This window comes from Sceloporus occidentalis, unplaced genomic scaffold (assembly GCF_023333645.1).
Source record: "Sceloporus occidentalis isolate IW3139 unplaced genomic scaffold, rSceOcc1.0.p SCAF_148, whole genome shotgun sequence".
Classification (NCBI taxonomy): domain Eukaryota; kingdom Metazoa; phylum Chordata; class Lepidosauria; order Squamata; family Phrynosomatidae; genus Sceloporus; species Sceloporus occidentalis.
In genome coordinates, this window is record NW_028317128.1 from 1,594,511 (window position 1) to 1,610,482 (window position 15,972).

Sequence of the window (15,972 nt, forward strand, 5' to 3'; positions counted from 1 at the left end):
TTGAGTCAATTACATTGGCTTTATTTTAGGGGGTAGTTGCCATTACAGCGGGGCAGCAGTGGGTGGGGGTCCGATAGCGATACGCATGCCTCGTAATGATGGGAGTTATTAAGGAGTGACGTCGGCTGCTGGTTTCTGATGGCCCACCACAGACGGCCCTTTTGTCTTTGCGTTCTCTCGAGCGAGACCTCCCTCCATAGAGTTCCACCTTGTCACACAGAGACGTCACAAATGACAGGCGTTACATGCAGTGAGAATGTACAGGACCAACTCCCTTCAACTCTACTTTAACTGTTTAGGGAACAAACTTAAAACAAAGACAGGCCGGGACGGTTAAATGGTCGGGAAGTGGGTGCGATCAGCTGGTTTGGTGCCACCTCAGCCGGGTTGATATGGCGGCCGACACCTTACTCTGTCTGCACTCTTAACTATAAGGCCCAGGAGTCCCTAAATGCTGCCTTTGGCTCTGGAGTGACCCGTCCGACCCCAACGAGAGGCTCTAGAGTCCCGTGGAGTTTACCGACTCCAGAACCGAGCTGGACAGAAGGACCGACGAGCAGCGCCTTCTAGGAATTATCTGAAAATTGCACAACCCCAACGTCTGGGGCTGCCCGTTGCCCTGGCTGAGGGCATTAGAGTAAGAAAGAGTTAACATGAAAACGAAAAAAAACGGAAATCCTTCCAAGTAGAGAAAATCCAAGTCTGATCCCCACCCAGCAAAATGAGACTTCGCCCCGTAGCCCACCCATTATCCAGAGACAGGGAGTCTGCGGGGTCCGCGCTCAGAGTGCGCCAACCAAGTCTGAAAAAAATGGATTCTGTCTCTACTACCTCACATCTCTCCATTATTAATGCCCCACAGGGGCAGATTCCTTAACTGTGTGTGTTCCAGAATGGTGTAGAATCACACTAGAGACACTAAGTAAAAAATACCAAGAATAAGCTGATATATAACGGGGTTTGTAATGACGGGGAGTATTGTACAGGCCAATGACTATGCAGGAACAGCGGTCTCTTCTTCATTTGTAACGGTTTCTCTCGCGCGCTTAAGTGACTTAGTCCGCTTCGGACTTTCTACTGCCATCTGTTGGTTATCTTGACAATAAGAAGCTGTTATATACGGCCAAAAAAAAGGAACCAACAAGAAATCGAACATGTAAGAACGTTATATATAATATGAGGAATATACAGGATATAACGGGTTATAAGGATGGGATTAGTTATATGGGGGGAGAGTATATAATATATAATATGAGGAATATACAGGGATATAACGGGTTATAAGGATAGGATTAATTATACGGGGGAGAGTATATAATATATAATATGAGGAATATACAGGATATAACGGGTTATAAGGACGGGATTAGTTATACGGCCGGAGAGTATATAATATATAATATGAGGAATATACAGGGATATAACGCGTTATAAGGACGGGATTAGTTATACAGCCGGAGAGTATATAATATATAATATGAGGAATATACAGGATATAACGGGTTATAAGGACGGGATTAGTTATACGGCCGGAGAGTATATAATATATAATATGAGGAATATACAGGATATAACGCGTTATAAGGACGGGATTAGTTACAGTTTGTTGATCGAGTGGGAAATCAGAGGCCATTTTCGAGTCAGGAAGGAATATTTCCCCTTTTTGAGGCAGAATCAAAACTCCCTTCATTTTGTTTTGCTTTTTTGCCTTGCTCTGGATCAATAGCGAGGTTTACTTATTTCAACGTAAATTACTATATAACTATGACAGCTTCTATACGTATCTGCGATATATTTGTGTAAAGTCTGTAATAGAAACGATACACATGGAACAATCAATAATGCATTGACATTAAACAGAAATCATGGCACAACATTAAAAACATTGAACGGTTCCAGGAGCACAAAAAAAGTGATAATGTAAGAGTGACACCTGGGCAAATTGGGGGGAGGGTGCAGAAGGGTGAGGGCTGGGGGTTATTTCTACCCCGCAAAGAGATGGCGTATTCTCAGCATTCTATGCACACAATCGCACGCCGATGAGGCTCTCGCAAGCTTGGTATATGAGACACTGCTTTCCATTTTGAGGTAGAAAACTGCCTTGGGGATGGTTTGACCGACGGGGGTTATGTCCGGTCCACATAAAGCAGGATGGAAAAAAATGAATTTTTCTGCTAAACCAGACCTCTAGGATCTTGATAAAGTCCATAACGATGATAAAAGGCAGCAGGTTGTGAAAACAGGTCCCAATCTCCAAACAGCAAGCTCTCCAACTTCCTGCAGTGGATCTTTGTGCCTGAATCTTATCAAAATACCGCATGTCTGGTCAGGGTGGACAATCTCCCCGATGACCGACTGCCACGCACTAGCTGGTACCTTCACTAGGATCTTATAGTCCACATTAAGGGGGGTGATACGATGCCAGATCTTTTGGATAAGATGGTGATCATACCCTATCACAGCTTTCTTCCACCACCTCCTCATATGATTTGAGCAAGTCCGAGCCAGTGATGTCCCGCAGAGTTAAATACAGCTCTTTGGGGAGGCTGTTACTAGAATTCCTGATGATTTAGTGGCAGATCCTGAGATCTCCTCAATCTGACACTGACCGGTCTGTTACCTTAGGTGAGTAGAGCTCCTTGTAGGATACTTTCTTTCCCCTGCCTTGGCTATATCGCAGCTCAGTCAGCAATGTGCAAGTGGAGGCTCCTGAAGAAGAGCTGCATTTCCTTCCCTTCTCAAGATTCTCCACTCCGGAGAGGAAGATGGTTCGCCTGGAAGTGCCTTTTCAGGCCCTCTTTGGTCTCCTCCGGATCATCCTCCACCTCCCACGCCGAAGGTCCAAAAGGTCCTAGAACTTCTCTTGCAGCCTTCTGAAGACCTGAGGCCTCCCCTTCCTCTGAAGAAAGCTACAAAAGCTTGACCATGCTGTACTCTCTCAGGTAAATTACCTGCGTGTACCATGCGCGGTTCCTCCACAATCTTCTGCTCCGCAAAAGCACAATTTTTAACTTCCAGGAGCCTCGACCAGGAGAGAATCCTATGCTCGGGTTGCCGTGTAGCCAAAGGTGATCTGAAATACACCACAGAGCACCGCCTGCGCGTAGTCTATCAAGTAGCGGCTCCATTAGCAGCTGAGGGACCCGCCGCCACCACCGAATGGACCTATAGGGACTCTGGAGGAACTGGGGCAGATGTTTGGGTCGTCCTGGTGAGGACTCATGGGGAGGAGAGGGTTGTACTGGCGGAGGGTGAGGGTAATGGGGCACAAGATCCTGCTTTGTGATAACGAGGTGAATTTTATAGGCCCATAACCACCCAGCAACGGCTGCCTCTTTCCGTTTTTCCCTCGAAGGCCGGGATGCTTTCCTACCGCCATCTGTTGGTGAGCTTGAAAACAAAATCTTCCAGAAATGGCAACTAAATCCATGCAACCCCCCCCCCCAAAAAAAAACTTACTTAACCCCTTCAGTCCAGAGGGATTTTATAACCAAAGGACCAAAAAATATATTTTTTTTTACCATGTTTGTTAAACCATGATTCTCGTTTTCCATATTTGGTGAACCGGCACAAATTACACCTCATTTTGTTCAGGAGAAGTAGGGCCTTTTTTTCACAATAATAGAAATACATAAAACATAATAATTATTAGTGATAATAGATTTTTTTTAAAAACCCTATACTTAAATAAATTTGCCTGCGGGGTGAATGCTGTTAGTGACCCCTGCAAAGTATCTAGAAGTTTTACTTTACTGAGAGGGTGGTAGATAAATTGAACAGCATCCCAGCAGAAGTGGTAGAGGGTAATACAGTGAGGGGATTTAAACATGCATGGGATAGGCAATCAAAGGAGTCTCTCAGCGGTTCGTCACTCCTTCTAAATGGCTGCTCTTTTACTTTGTCCACTTTATAGCGTCGTATGGCGGCCAACAGGGGCAAAACAAAAAAGAAAGTAGTATTACAGCATTAGACATGATCAGGGACATGTGGAAAAAATGGTAAAATAATCTTATAGGCCCAGCTGTGGTTCAGAACACCAACATCAGCAGCTTGACCGACGTTGCCCCGTTCCCTATGAAGCGGTTCCTAGGTACACAGAACAGGTCTGATTTCATTTTTGGAAAAAAAACACATACTTTTAAATTTTATACAACACTGTTATATTTTCTTATAACTACAAAAGCAATTTATAAATTCTAAAACCATATATTATGTTAGTCTCTGTATTTTCTCATTGTATGAAACTTTTAAAACATACACCCGGGTGTAAGCAAGGTTTTCTTGCGCAAGTTTCACAGAAGTAGGCAGTTTCTCGTCTTTGCCCCTATATTCTTCTATTGCTGCATACGACACAATCTTTGGTAGCATACTTTTAATTTTTCATCACGAAGTGCCGTTTACCATTTAGCCTGCCTTCAGTTTCTTGCATTGATGGCAAAATTAGGATCATTACTAAAGTACCTTTTTCAATGATTTTATTTTGGAGGTAGTACCGTTTGGTATTTTTATCAACATTTTCATTTTCATTTGTATCACTGAAATGTTCTGTGTCAGTTGAATTTGAATCAGTTGAGTTACTGGAGATATTTTATTATAATCACCTTCATCGCTAAAATCACATCCAGAATCTCTCTAATAGTCAGGCTAATTCTTCCTTATAATAGCGACATCTAGTGGCCACTAAGAAATCCGACACTGGACCACAAGCGGTAAAATATTTTTTTTTATAACAGCGACATCTAGTGGTCATTGGAAAATCCGACATTGGACCACGAGCAGTAAAATATTTTGTCACTTGGTGGCGTCTGATTCTTTAAGCCTCTGTGTGAGTTCCCGGAAAGAGTATTTGACATTATTTTCCAAAGTTCTGAACAAAACCTTAAGGACACGGCCAGAACAGATGTAGGGAAATCTCCTCCACCATGCCGGGATATTCTGCTGCAATCTATTGGTTGTCCGGATCAAAAGAAAAAAAAACCAACAACAGTAATAAGTGTGCAAACACTAAATCCTTAAATAATCAGCAGCACAACCCTCTACACAATCCCACGTAACAAGCAAATCAGGAAGAAGAGCAAAGGTTCATAAACCAAGTCAAGTCATCCTTTACCGTCATCTGTTGCTTATCTTAACAGCTGCAACCTAAATCCCCAAAAATACTCATAGAACAGTCATCTCTATCATTAAACAGAACTATCAGCGGAAAGCAAACGCAACAACTGAGACCCGTCTCCAGCAAAACCTTCATAAATTAATAAAACGATAAAGCCTGCTTTCTCTATCATTAAATAAAATTGTTACAGTAAACACCAACTTTCCACTGCCATCTATTGGTTATCCGGACAACTGCGACATAAAACATAAAATCAAGCAGCCATATCTCCATCATACACAAAAAAACCATTTAACTATCATTCTACAAAATAATCAGGGGAAAGCGCGAACGCAGTCCCCCACTACCACAAATTATGCAGTCGAGTTTCCCGCATTTGGGGAAATCGCAGGGGTCAGCACAGCCGGAGTGCAATGGATGAGCCTCGCCCTGGGAGAACTGCCTTCATGATCACAGTGTCTCCCCTGCCAGGTAAGTATGAGTTGTTATGGTAAAAGGAGGGGGCGCTGCTTGGAACCCTTTCGCCAAACTTAAGGGGATTTTTTTTCTCCAGGACTCCACTGTGCTAAGAAAAGCTGTTCTGGGCAAACTGCCGGCACCTAGAGAATTCCTTATTATTTAAGATCAGAAAAAACCTCCGGTGTTCAGCCGTGGACCCAAAATGAGGAATCCCAGAGTGCATTGCAACAGGCACATTTGCATACTATAGCGCTGACCATCAGCGACACAGCATGCAGCGCCTTGAAGTGAATCCTACGGGCGCTCTGCCGACTCAGCCCAGCCCTTCACAGCGTTATAAGGGCCTATTGAGGTTAGAGAGCTCCTTTTTAGCCATTCCTTTGAGCAGAGAGAAAGCGGCCAATCTTCTCTCTGGTTTTCTAGCATGGGTACTGCCACTCAAAATACGTTGCTGCTAAAACATTTGGAGATGGTTTAGAACGTTGTAGCTTCGGGAGAAGTCTGCACACATCCATGCTCTCTGCTACCTGACGGTTCCCAGTGCAGGAGATTCCTTTGCAACCAATAAATTGATCCGGGGACCAATTCGTTCACCCCCTTGGCAGCCTCACATGGTCATGCGTCAACCTGAGACTTCCTACGAGTATCAAGCCTTGTCTTTTTTGATAGGCCAATAATGTATTTGACAAAGAAACCGACGAAGGCTCAGCACTTCACGTCGCGAGGTGTTTTAATGCCCACACACAAAGAGTGGCAACGTTTCCACGCCCAGAGGTATTTATCTGAACCGCACAGCCCCCTAGCGTGCATGAATATCCTTAGGGGGAGGCCTCCCTTAATGGCTATCCATGCCATGTCTTTGCTTCTATTGGTCAGTCTGCTCAATGCCACATCAGTCCAAACTATCTCGGCCATGACAACGGGGAGCCCCGGAATCTGCTCCATTTTGTCCTTGGCTCTGATGAGTTTGTAGATCACACTAGGTGACCACAAGTCTAGTTTAACCGCGAGCTGGTGTTCCTTCACAAACCTTTAAACATCCTGGTAAAGCCAGGGTGTGTGCCAGTTGTAAAGGATGGAGCTGTCCCACTTGTCCCATTTCTGGCTCCTTCCAAGAGGTAGCAAGAAGTGTCTTTCAAAGGTCCTACACACACAGTTGCCCACAAAGGATGCTCTCAAGAAGCTTGGTATATATCAGGCACTCCTTTGTCAGCTTTGTAAGGGGTCTTGTACATGGCTGAGCGCTTTACCCTGTCCATTTTGGAGCTCCAGATGAAGACGAAAACTGTCCTGGCGATGGCTTGAGTGACTGTGGCCAAGGGTAGCACGCCTGATCCATATACTGGTGCACGCCAAGAATCTCGTTGCCCAGGACCAGAACTTACTACTCGATCGCAAGGTTTCCGAGGCTCCGTAGCGCAGCTCTCTGCTTGGCTTTGTTCAGTCTGCCTTCCCAGCTTTTCAGGGCCGCACCATCTCCGCCTAACCAGACCCCTGGAGTCTTGAGGACGTCTGTAGCGATGGTGAAATGCCGCGGGTCGGAAGAGAGCTCCCAATGTCCACAGAGCATGCTTTCTGACTTCCCTTAGCTGACCTTTGCGTCTGAAGCTTTGCCAAAGTCCTCACGCATCTGGCCGAGTGCTCTCACCTACTGACGATCTGTGCAGAAAACAGTGACATGATCCATGTAGAGTAAGGCCTTTATGTCTCTGTCCTGTTTCTTCCTCCTGGCATGGAGGATCCATCTTATCTCAGGGTCCTGTCTGATGCAGTCCACAAACAGCTCGTTGCAACAGACGAAAATGAGCGGTGAAAGAGGGGAGCCTCGTCTGACCCCAGAACAAACCGGGAACGGGTGAGAGTGTTTGCTTTCGTTTTCCAGGGTTCCAAACCAAACCTGTGCTAAAAGACATGTAGTCTAAACAGATGTAGCGAAGTTTCCTCCTCTAGGCCGGGACACTCGAGATATTCTGCTGCCGTCTATCGGTTATCCTGACGGCTGCTCCATACAGAACAAAAAGAAAAGCGACAAGAAGTAACAGAAAGAAGCGCCCAAACCCAAATTCCTAGAATAAGCAGGTGCAGAAGCCCCTCCACGACCCCTGAAACCAAATGGTCACAGGAAGCAGCAAGTTTCCTCGGCACGGCCAAGAAAATTTTCCACCGCCATCTATCGGTTGCCGTGATGGTTGCACCATACGCCCTGAGAACAATCAGCCATATCCCCCTAGCATGCGCATGGAAAACATTCAATTCTATCATTCTACAAAATAATCAGGGGAAAGCGCGAACGCAGTCCCCCACTACCACAAATTATGCAGTCGAGTTTCCCGCATTTGGGGAAATCGCAGGGGTCAGCACAGCCGGAGTGCAATGGATGAGCCTCGCCCTGGGAGAACTGCCTTCATGATCACAGTGTCTCCCCTGCCAGGTAAGTATGAGTTGTTATGGTAAAAGGAGGGGGCGCTGCTTGGAACCCTTTCGCCAAACTTAAGGGGATTTTTTTTCTCCAGGACTCCACTGTGCTAAGAAAAGCTGTTCTGGGCAAACTGCCGGCACCTAGAGAATTCCTTATTATTTAAGATCAGAAAAAAACCTCCGGTGTTCAGCCGTGGACCCAAAATGAGGAATCCCAGAGTGCATTGCAACAGGCACATTTGCATACTATAGCGCTGACCATCAGCGACACAGCATGCAGCGCCTTGAAGTGAATCCTACGGGCGCTCTGCCGACTCAGCCCAGCCCTTCACAGCGTTATAAGGGCCTATTGAGGTTAGAGAGCTCCTTTTTAGCCATTCCTTTGAGCAGAGAGAAAGCGGCCAATCTTCTCTCTGGTTTTCTAGCATGGGTACTGCCACTCAAAATACGTTGCTGCTAAAACATTTGGAGATGGTTTAGAACGTTGTAGCTTCGGGAGAAGTCTGCACACATCCATGCTCTCTGCTACCTGACGGTTCCCAGTGCAGGAGATTCCTTTGCAACCAATAAATTGATCCGGGGACCAATTCGTTCACCCCCTTGGCAGCCTCACATGGTCATGCGTCAACCTGAGACTTCCTACGAGTATCAAGCCTTGTCTTTTTTGATAGGCCAATAATGTATTTGACAAAGAAACCGACGAAGGCTCAGCACTTCACGTCGCGAGGTGTTTTAATGCCCACACACAAAGAGTGGCAACGTTTCCACGCCCAGAGGTATTTATCTGAACCGCACAGCCCCCTAGCGTGCATGAATATCCTTAGGGGGAGGCCTCCCTTAATGGCTATCCATGCCATGTCTTTGCTTCTATTGGTCAGTCTGCTCAATGCCACATCAGTCCAAACTATCTCGGCCTTGACAACGGGGAGCCCCGGAATCTGCTCCATTTTGTCCTTGGCTCTGATGAGTTTGTAGATCACACTAGGTGACCACAAGTCTAGTTTAACCGCGAGCTGGTGTTCCTTCACAAACCTTTAAACATCCTGGTAAAGCCAGGGTGTGTGCCAGTTGTAAAGGATGGAGCTGTCCCACTTGTCCCATTTCTGGCTCCTTCCAAGAGGTAGCAAGAAGTGTCTTTCAAAGGTCCTACACACACAGTTGCCCACAAAGGATGCTCTCAAGAAGCTTGGTATATATCAGGCACTCCTTTGTCAGCTTTGTAAGGGGTCTTGTACATGGCTGAGCGCTTTACCCTGTCCATTTTGGAGCTCCAGATGAAGACGAAAACTGTCCGGCGATGGCTTGAGTGACTGTGGCCAAGGGTAGCACGCCTGATCCATATACTGGTGCACGCCAAGAATCTCGTTGCCCAGGACCAGAACTTACTACTCGATCGCAAGGTTTCCGAGGCTCCGTAGCGCAGCTCTCTGCTTGGCTTTGTTCAGTCTGCCTTCCCAGCTTTTCAGGGCCGCACCATCTCCGCCTAACCAGACCCCTGGAGTCTTGAGGGACGTCTGTAGCGATGGTGAAATGCCGCGGGTCGGAAGAGAGCTCCCAATGTCCACAGAGCATGCTTTCTGACTTCCCTTAGCTGACCTTTGCGTCTGAAGCTTTGCCAAAGTCCTCACGCATCTGGCCGAGTGCTCTCACCTACTGACGATCTGTGCAGAAAACAGTGACATGATCCATGTAGAGTAAGGCCTTTATGTCTCTGTCCTGTTTCTTCCTCCTGGCATGGAGGATCCATCTTATCTCAGGGGTCCTGTCTGATGCAGTCCACAAACAGCTCGTTGCAACAGACGAAAATGAGCGGTGAAAGAGGGGAGCCTCGTCTGACCCCAGAACAAACCGGGAACGGGTGAGAGTGTTTGCTTTCGTTTTCCAGGGTTCCAAACCAAACCTGTGCTAAAAGACATGTAGTCTAAACAGATGTAGCGAAGTTTCCTCCTCTAGGCCGGGACACTCGAGATATTCTGCTGCCGTCTATCGGTTATCCTGACGGCTGCTCCATACAGAACAAAAAGAAAAGCGACAAGAAGTAACAGAAAGAAGCGCCCAAACCCAAATTCCTAGAATAAGCAGGTGCAGAAGCCCCTCCACGACCCCTGAAACCAAATGGTCACAGGAAGCAGCAAGTTTCCTCGGCACGGCCAAGAAAATTTTTCCACCGCCATCTATCGGTTGCCGTGATGGTTGCACCATACGCCCTGAGAACAATCAGCCATATCCCCCTAGCATGCGCATGGAAAACATTCAATTCTATCATCTACAAAATAATCAGGGGAAAGCGCGAACGCAGTCCCCCACTACCACAAATTATGCAGTCGAGTTTCCCGCATTTGGGGAAATCGCAGGGGTCAGCACAGCCGGAGTGCAATGGATGAGCCTCGCCCTGGGAGAACTGCCTTCATGATCACAGTGTCTCCCCTGCCAGGTAAGTATGAGTTGTTATGGTAAAAGGAGGGGGCGCTGCTTGGAACCCTTTCGCCAAACTTAAGGGGATTTTTTTTCTCCAGGACTCCACTGTGCTAAGAAAAGCTGTTCTGGGCAAACTGCCGGCACCTAGAGAATTCCTTATTATTTAAGATCAGAAAAAAACCTCCGGTGTTCAGCCGTGGACCCAAAATGAGGAATCCAGAGTGCATTGCAACAGGCACATTTGCATACTATAGCGCTGACCATCAGCGACACAGCATGCAGCGCCTTGAAGTGAATCCTACGGGCGCTCTGCCGACTCAGCCCAGCCCTTCACAGCGTTATAAGGGCCTATTGAGGTTAGAGAGCTCCTTTTTAGCCATTCCTTTGAGCAGAGAGAAAGCGGACAATCTTCTCTCTGGTTTTCTAGCATGGGTACTGCCACTCAAAATACGTTGCTGCTAAAACATTTGGAGATGGTTTAGAACGTTGTAGCTTCGGGAGAAGTCTGCACACATCCATGCTCTCTGCTACCTGACGGTTCCCAGTGCAGGAGATTCCTTTGCAACCAATGAATTGATCCGGGGACCAATTCGCTCACCCCCTTGGCAGCCTCACATGGTCATGCGTCAACCTGAGACTTCCTACGAGTATCAAGCCTTGTCTTTTTTTGATAGGCCAATAATGTATTTGACAAAGAAACCGACGAAGGCTCAGCACTTCACGTCGCGAGGTGTTTTAATGCCCACACACAAAGAGTGGCAACGTTTCCACGCCCAGAGGTATTTATCTGAACCGCACAGCCCCCTAGCGTGCATGAATATCTTTAGGGGGAGGCCTCCCTTAATGGCTATCCATGCCATGTCTTTGCTTCTATTGGTCAGTCTGCTCAATGCCACATCAGTCCAAACTATCTCGGCCATGACAACGGGGAGCCCCGGAATCTGCTCCATTTTGTCCTTGCTCTGATGAGTTTGTAGATCACACTAGGTGACCACAAGTCTAGTTTAACCGCGAGCTGGTGTTCCTTCACAACCTTTAAACATCCTGGTAAAGCCAGGGTGTGTGCCAGTTGTAAAGGATGGAGCTGTCCCACTTGTCCCATTTCTGGCTCCTTCCAAGAGGTAGCAAGAAGTGTCTTTCAAAGGTCCTACACACACAGTTGCCCACAAAGGATGCTCTCAAGAAGCTTGGTATATATCAGGCACTCCTTTGTCAGCTTTGTAAGGGGTCTTGTACATGGCTGAGCGCTTTACCCTGTCCATTTTGAGCTCCAGATGAAGACGAAAACTGTCCTGGCGATGGCTTGAGTGACTGTGGCCAAGGGTAGCACGCCTGATCCATATACTGGTGCACGCCAAGAATCTCGTTGCCCAGGACCAGAACTTACTACTCGATCGCAAGGTTTCCGAGGCTCCGTAGCGCAGCTCTCTGCTTGGCTTTGTTCAGTCTGCCTTCCCAGCTTTTCAGGGCCGCACCATCTCCGCCTAACCAGACCCCTGGAGTCTTGAGGACGTCTGTAGCGATGGTGAAATGCCGCGGGTCGGAAGAGAGCTCCCAATGTCCACAGAGCATGCTTCTGACTTCCCTTAGCTGACCTTTGCGTCTGAAGCTTTGCCAAAGTCCTCACGCATCTGGCCGAGTGCTGCTCACCTACTGACGATCTGTGCAGAAAACAGTGACATGATCCATGTAGAGTAAGGCCTTTATGTCTCTGTCCTGTTTCTTCCTCCTGGCATGGAGGATCCATCTTATCTCAGGGTCCTGTCTGATGCAGTCCACAAACAGCTCGTTGCAACAGACGAAAATGAGCGGTGAAAGAGGGGAGCCTCGTCTGACCCCAGAACAAACCGGGAACGGGTGAGAGTGTTTGCTTTCGTTTTCCAGGGTTCCAAACCAAACCTGTGCTAAAAGACATGTAGTCTAAACAGATGTAGCGAAGTTTCCTCCTCTAGGCCGGGACACTCGAGATATTCTGCTGCCGTCTATCGGTTATCCTGACGGCTGCTCCATACAGAACAAAAAGAAAAGCGACAAGAAGTAACAGAAAGAAGCGCCCAAACCCAAATTCCTAGAATAAGCAGGTGCAGAAGCCCCTCCACGACCCCCTGAAACCAAATGGTCACAGGAAGCAGCAAGTTTCCTCGGCACGGCCAAGAAAATTTTCCACCGCCATCTATCGGTTGCCGTGATGGTTGCACCATAGCGCCCTGAGAACAATCAGCCATATCCCCCTAGCATGCGCATGGAAAACATTCAATTCTATCATTCTACAAAATAATCAGGGGAAAGCGCGAACGCAGTCCCCCACTACCACAAATTATGCAGTCGAGTTTCCCGCATTTGGGGAAATCGCAGGGGTCAGCACAGCCGGAGTGCAATGGATGAGCCTCGCCCTGGGAGAACTGCCTTCATGATCACAGTGTCTCCCCTGCCAGGTAAGTATGAGTTGTTATGGTAAAAGGAGGGGGCGCTGCTTGGAACCCTTTCGCCAAACTTAAGGGGATTTTTTTTCTCCAGGACTCCACTGTGCTAAGAAAGCTGTTCTGGGCAAACTGCCGGCACCTAGAGAATTCCTTATTATTTAAGATCAGAAAAAAACCTCCGGTGTTCAGCCGTGGACCCAAAAATGAGGAATCCCAGAGTGCATTGCAACAGGCACATTTGCATACTATAGCGCTGACCATCAGCGACACAGCATGCAGCGCCTTGAAGTGAATCCTACGGGCGCTCTGCCGACTCAGCCCAGCCCTTCACAGCGTTATAAGGGCCTATTGAGGTTAGAGAGCTCCTTTTTAGCCATTCCTTTGAGCAGAGAGAAAGCGGACAATCTTCTCTCTGGTTTTCTAGCATGGGTACTGCCACTCAAAATACGTTGCTGCTAAAACATTTGGAGATGGTTTAGAACGTTGTAGCTTCGGGAGAAGTCTGCACACATCCATGCTCTCTGCTACCTGACGGTTCCCAGTGCAGGAGATTCCTTTGCAACCAATGAATTGATCCGGGGACCAATTCGCTCACCCCCTTGGCAGCCTCACATGGTCATGCGTCAACCTGAGACTTCCTACGAGTATCAAGCCTTGTCTTTTTTGATAGGCCAATAATGTATTTGACAAAGAAACCGACGAAGGCTCAGCACTTCACGTCGCGAGGTGTTTTAATGCCCACACACAAAGAGTGGCAACGTTTCCACGCCCAGAGGTATTTATCTGAACCGCACAGCCCCCTAGCGTGCATGAATATCTTTAGGGGGAGGCCTCCCTTAATGGCTATCCATGCCATGTCTTTGCTTCTATTGGTCAGTCTGCTCAATGCCACATCAGTCCAAACTATCTCGGCCATGACAACGGGGAGCCCCGGAATCTGCTCCATTTTGTCCTTGGCTCTGATGAGTTTGTAGATCACACTAGGTGACCACAAGTCTAGTTTAACCGCGAGCTGGTGTTCCTTCACAAACCTTTAAACATCCTGGTAAAGCCAGGGTGTGTGCCAGTTGTAAAGGATGGAGCTGTCCCACTTGTCCCATTTCTGGCTCCTTCCAAGAGGTAGCAAGAAGTGTCTTTCAAAGGTCCTACACACACAGTTGCCCACAAAGGATGCTCTCAAGAAGCTTGGTATATATCAGGCACTCCTTTGTCAGCTTTGTAAGGGGTCTTGTACATGGCTGAGCGCTTTACCCTGTCCATTTTGGAGCTCCAGATGAAGACGAAAACTGTCCTGGCGATGGCTTGAGTGACTGTGGCCAAGGGTAGCACGCCTGATCCATATACTGGTGCACGCCAAGAATCTCGTTGCCCAGGACCAGAACTTACTACTCGATCGCAAGGTTTCCGAGGCTCCGTAGCGCAGCTCTCTGCTTGGCTTTGTTCAGTCTGCCTTCCCAGCTTTTCAGGGCCGCACCATCTCCGCCTAACCAGACCCCTGGAGTCTTGAGGACGTCTGTAGCGATGGTGAAATGCCGCGGGTCGGAAGAGAGCTCCCAATGTCCACAGAGCATGCTTTCTGACTTCCCTTAGCTGACCTTTGCGTCTGAAGCTTTGCCAAAGTCCTCACGCATCTGGCCGAGTGCTCTCACCTACTGACGATCTGTGCAGAAAACAGTGACATGATCCATGTAGAGTAAGGCCTTTATGTCTCTGTCCTGTTTCTTCCTCCTGGCATGGAGGATCCATCTTATCTCAGGGTCCTGTCTGATGCAGTCCACAAACAGCTCGTTGCAACAGACGAAAATGAGCGGTGAAAGAGGGGAGCCTCGTCTGACCCCAGAACAAACCGGGAACGGGTGAGAGTGTTTGCTTTCGTTTTCCAGGGTTCCAAACCAAACCTGTGCTAAAAGACATGTAGTCTAAACAGATGTAGCGAAGTTTCCTCCTCTAGGCCGGGACACTCGAGATATTCTGCTGCCGTCTATCGGTTATCCTGACGGCTGCTCCATACAGAACAAAAAGAAAAGCGACAAGAAGTAACAGAAAGAAGCGCCCAAACCCAAATTCCTAGAATAAGCAGGTGCAGAAGCCCCTCCACGACCCCTGAAACCAAATGGTCACAGGAAGCAGCAAGTTTCCTCGGCACGGCCAAGAAAATTTTCCACCGCCATCTATCGGTTGCCGTGATGGTTGCACCATACGCCCTGAGAACAATCAGCCATATCCCCCTAGCATGCGCATGGAAAACATTCAATTCTATCATTCTACAAAATAATCAGGGGAAAGCGCGAACGCAGTCCCCCACTACCACAAATTATGCAGTCGAGTTTCCCGCATTTGGGGAAATCGCAGGGGTCAGCACAGCCGGAGTGCAATGGATGAGCCTCGCCCTGGGAGAACTGCCTTCATGATCACAGTGTCTCCCCTGCCAGGTAAGTATGAGTTGTTATGGTAAAAGGAGGGGGCGCTGCTTGGAACCCTTTCGCCAAACTTAAGGGGATTTTTTTTCTCCAGGACTCCACTGTGCTAAGAAAAGCTGTTCTGGGCAAACTGCCGGCACCTAGAGAATTCCTTATTATTTAAGATCAGAAAAAAACCTCCGGTGTTCAGCCGTGGACCCAAAATGAGGAATCCCAGAGTGCATTGCAACAGGCACATTTGCATACTATAGCGCTGACCATCAGCGACACAGCATGCAGCGCCTTGAAGTGAATCCTACGGGCGCTCTGCCGACTCAGCCCAGCCCTTCACAGCGTTATAAGGGCCTATTGAGGTTAGAGAGCTCCTTTTTAGCCATTCCTTTGAGCAGAGAGAAAGCGGACAATCTTCTCTCTGGTTTTCTAGCATGGGTACTGCCACTCAAAATACGTTGCTGCTAAAACATTTGGAGATGGTTTAGAACGTTGTAGCTTCGGGAGAAGTCTGCACACATCCATGCTCTCTGCTACCTGACGGTTCCCAGTGCAGGAGATTCCTTTGCAACCAATGAATTGATCCGGGGACCAATTCGCTCACCCCCTTGGCAGCCTCACATGGTCATGCGTCAACCTGAGACTTCCTACGAGTATCAAGCCTTGTCTTTTTTGATAGGCCAATAATGTATTTGACAAAGAAACCGACGAAGGCTCAGCACTTCACGTC

The 15,972-nt window shown here is 47.8% G+C and overlaps 5 non-coding genes across 5 annotated transcripts; all 5 read right to left on the bottom strand.

Annotated features, from left to right (window-relative positions):
- Positions 1 to 5,428: 5,428 nt before the first annotated feature.
- LOC149280748 (U1 spliceosomal RNA) lies at positions 5,429 to 5,592 on the bottom strand. Its single transcript, XR_016278108.1, has one exon. It is a non-coding gene; the product is annotated as a U1 spliceosomal RNA (small nuclear RNA).
- A 2,255-nt stretch (positions 5,593 to 7,847) lies between these two features.
- LOC149280749 (U1 spliceosomal RNA) lies at positions 7,848 to 8,011 on the bottom strand. Its single transcript, XR_016278109.1, has one exon. It is a non-coding gene; the product is annotated as a U1 spliceosomal RNA (small nuclear RNA).
- A 2,257-nt stretch (positions 8,012 to 10,268) lies between these two features.
- On the bottom strand, positions 10,269 to 10,432 carry LOC149280750 (U1 spliceosomal RNA). Its single transcript, XR_016278110.1, has one exon. It is a non-coding gene; the product is annotated as a U1 spliceosomal RNA (small nuclear RNA).
- Positions 10,433 to 12,687: 2,255 nt separating this feature from the next.
- Positions 12,688 to 12,851, bottom strand: LOC149280751 (U1 spliceosomal RNA). Its single transcript, XR_016278111.1, has one exon. It is a non-coding gene; the product is annotated as a U1 spliceosomal RNA (small nuclear RNA).
- A 2,256-nt stretch (positions 12,852 to 15,107) lies between these two features.
- On the bottom strand, positions 15,108 to 15,271 carry LOC149280752 (U1 spliceosomal RNA). The gene has a single exon (XR_016278112.1). It is a non-coding gene; the product is annotated as a U1 spliceosomal RNA (small nuclear RNA).
- Positions 15,272 to 15,972: the final 701 nt, after the last annotated feature.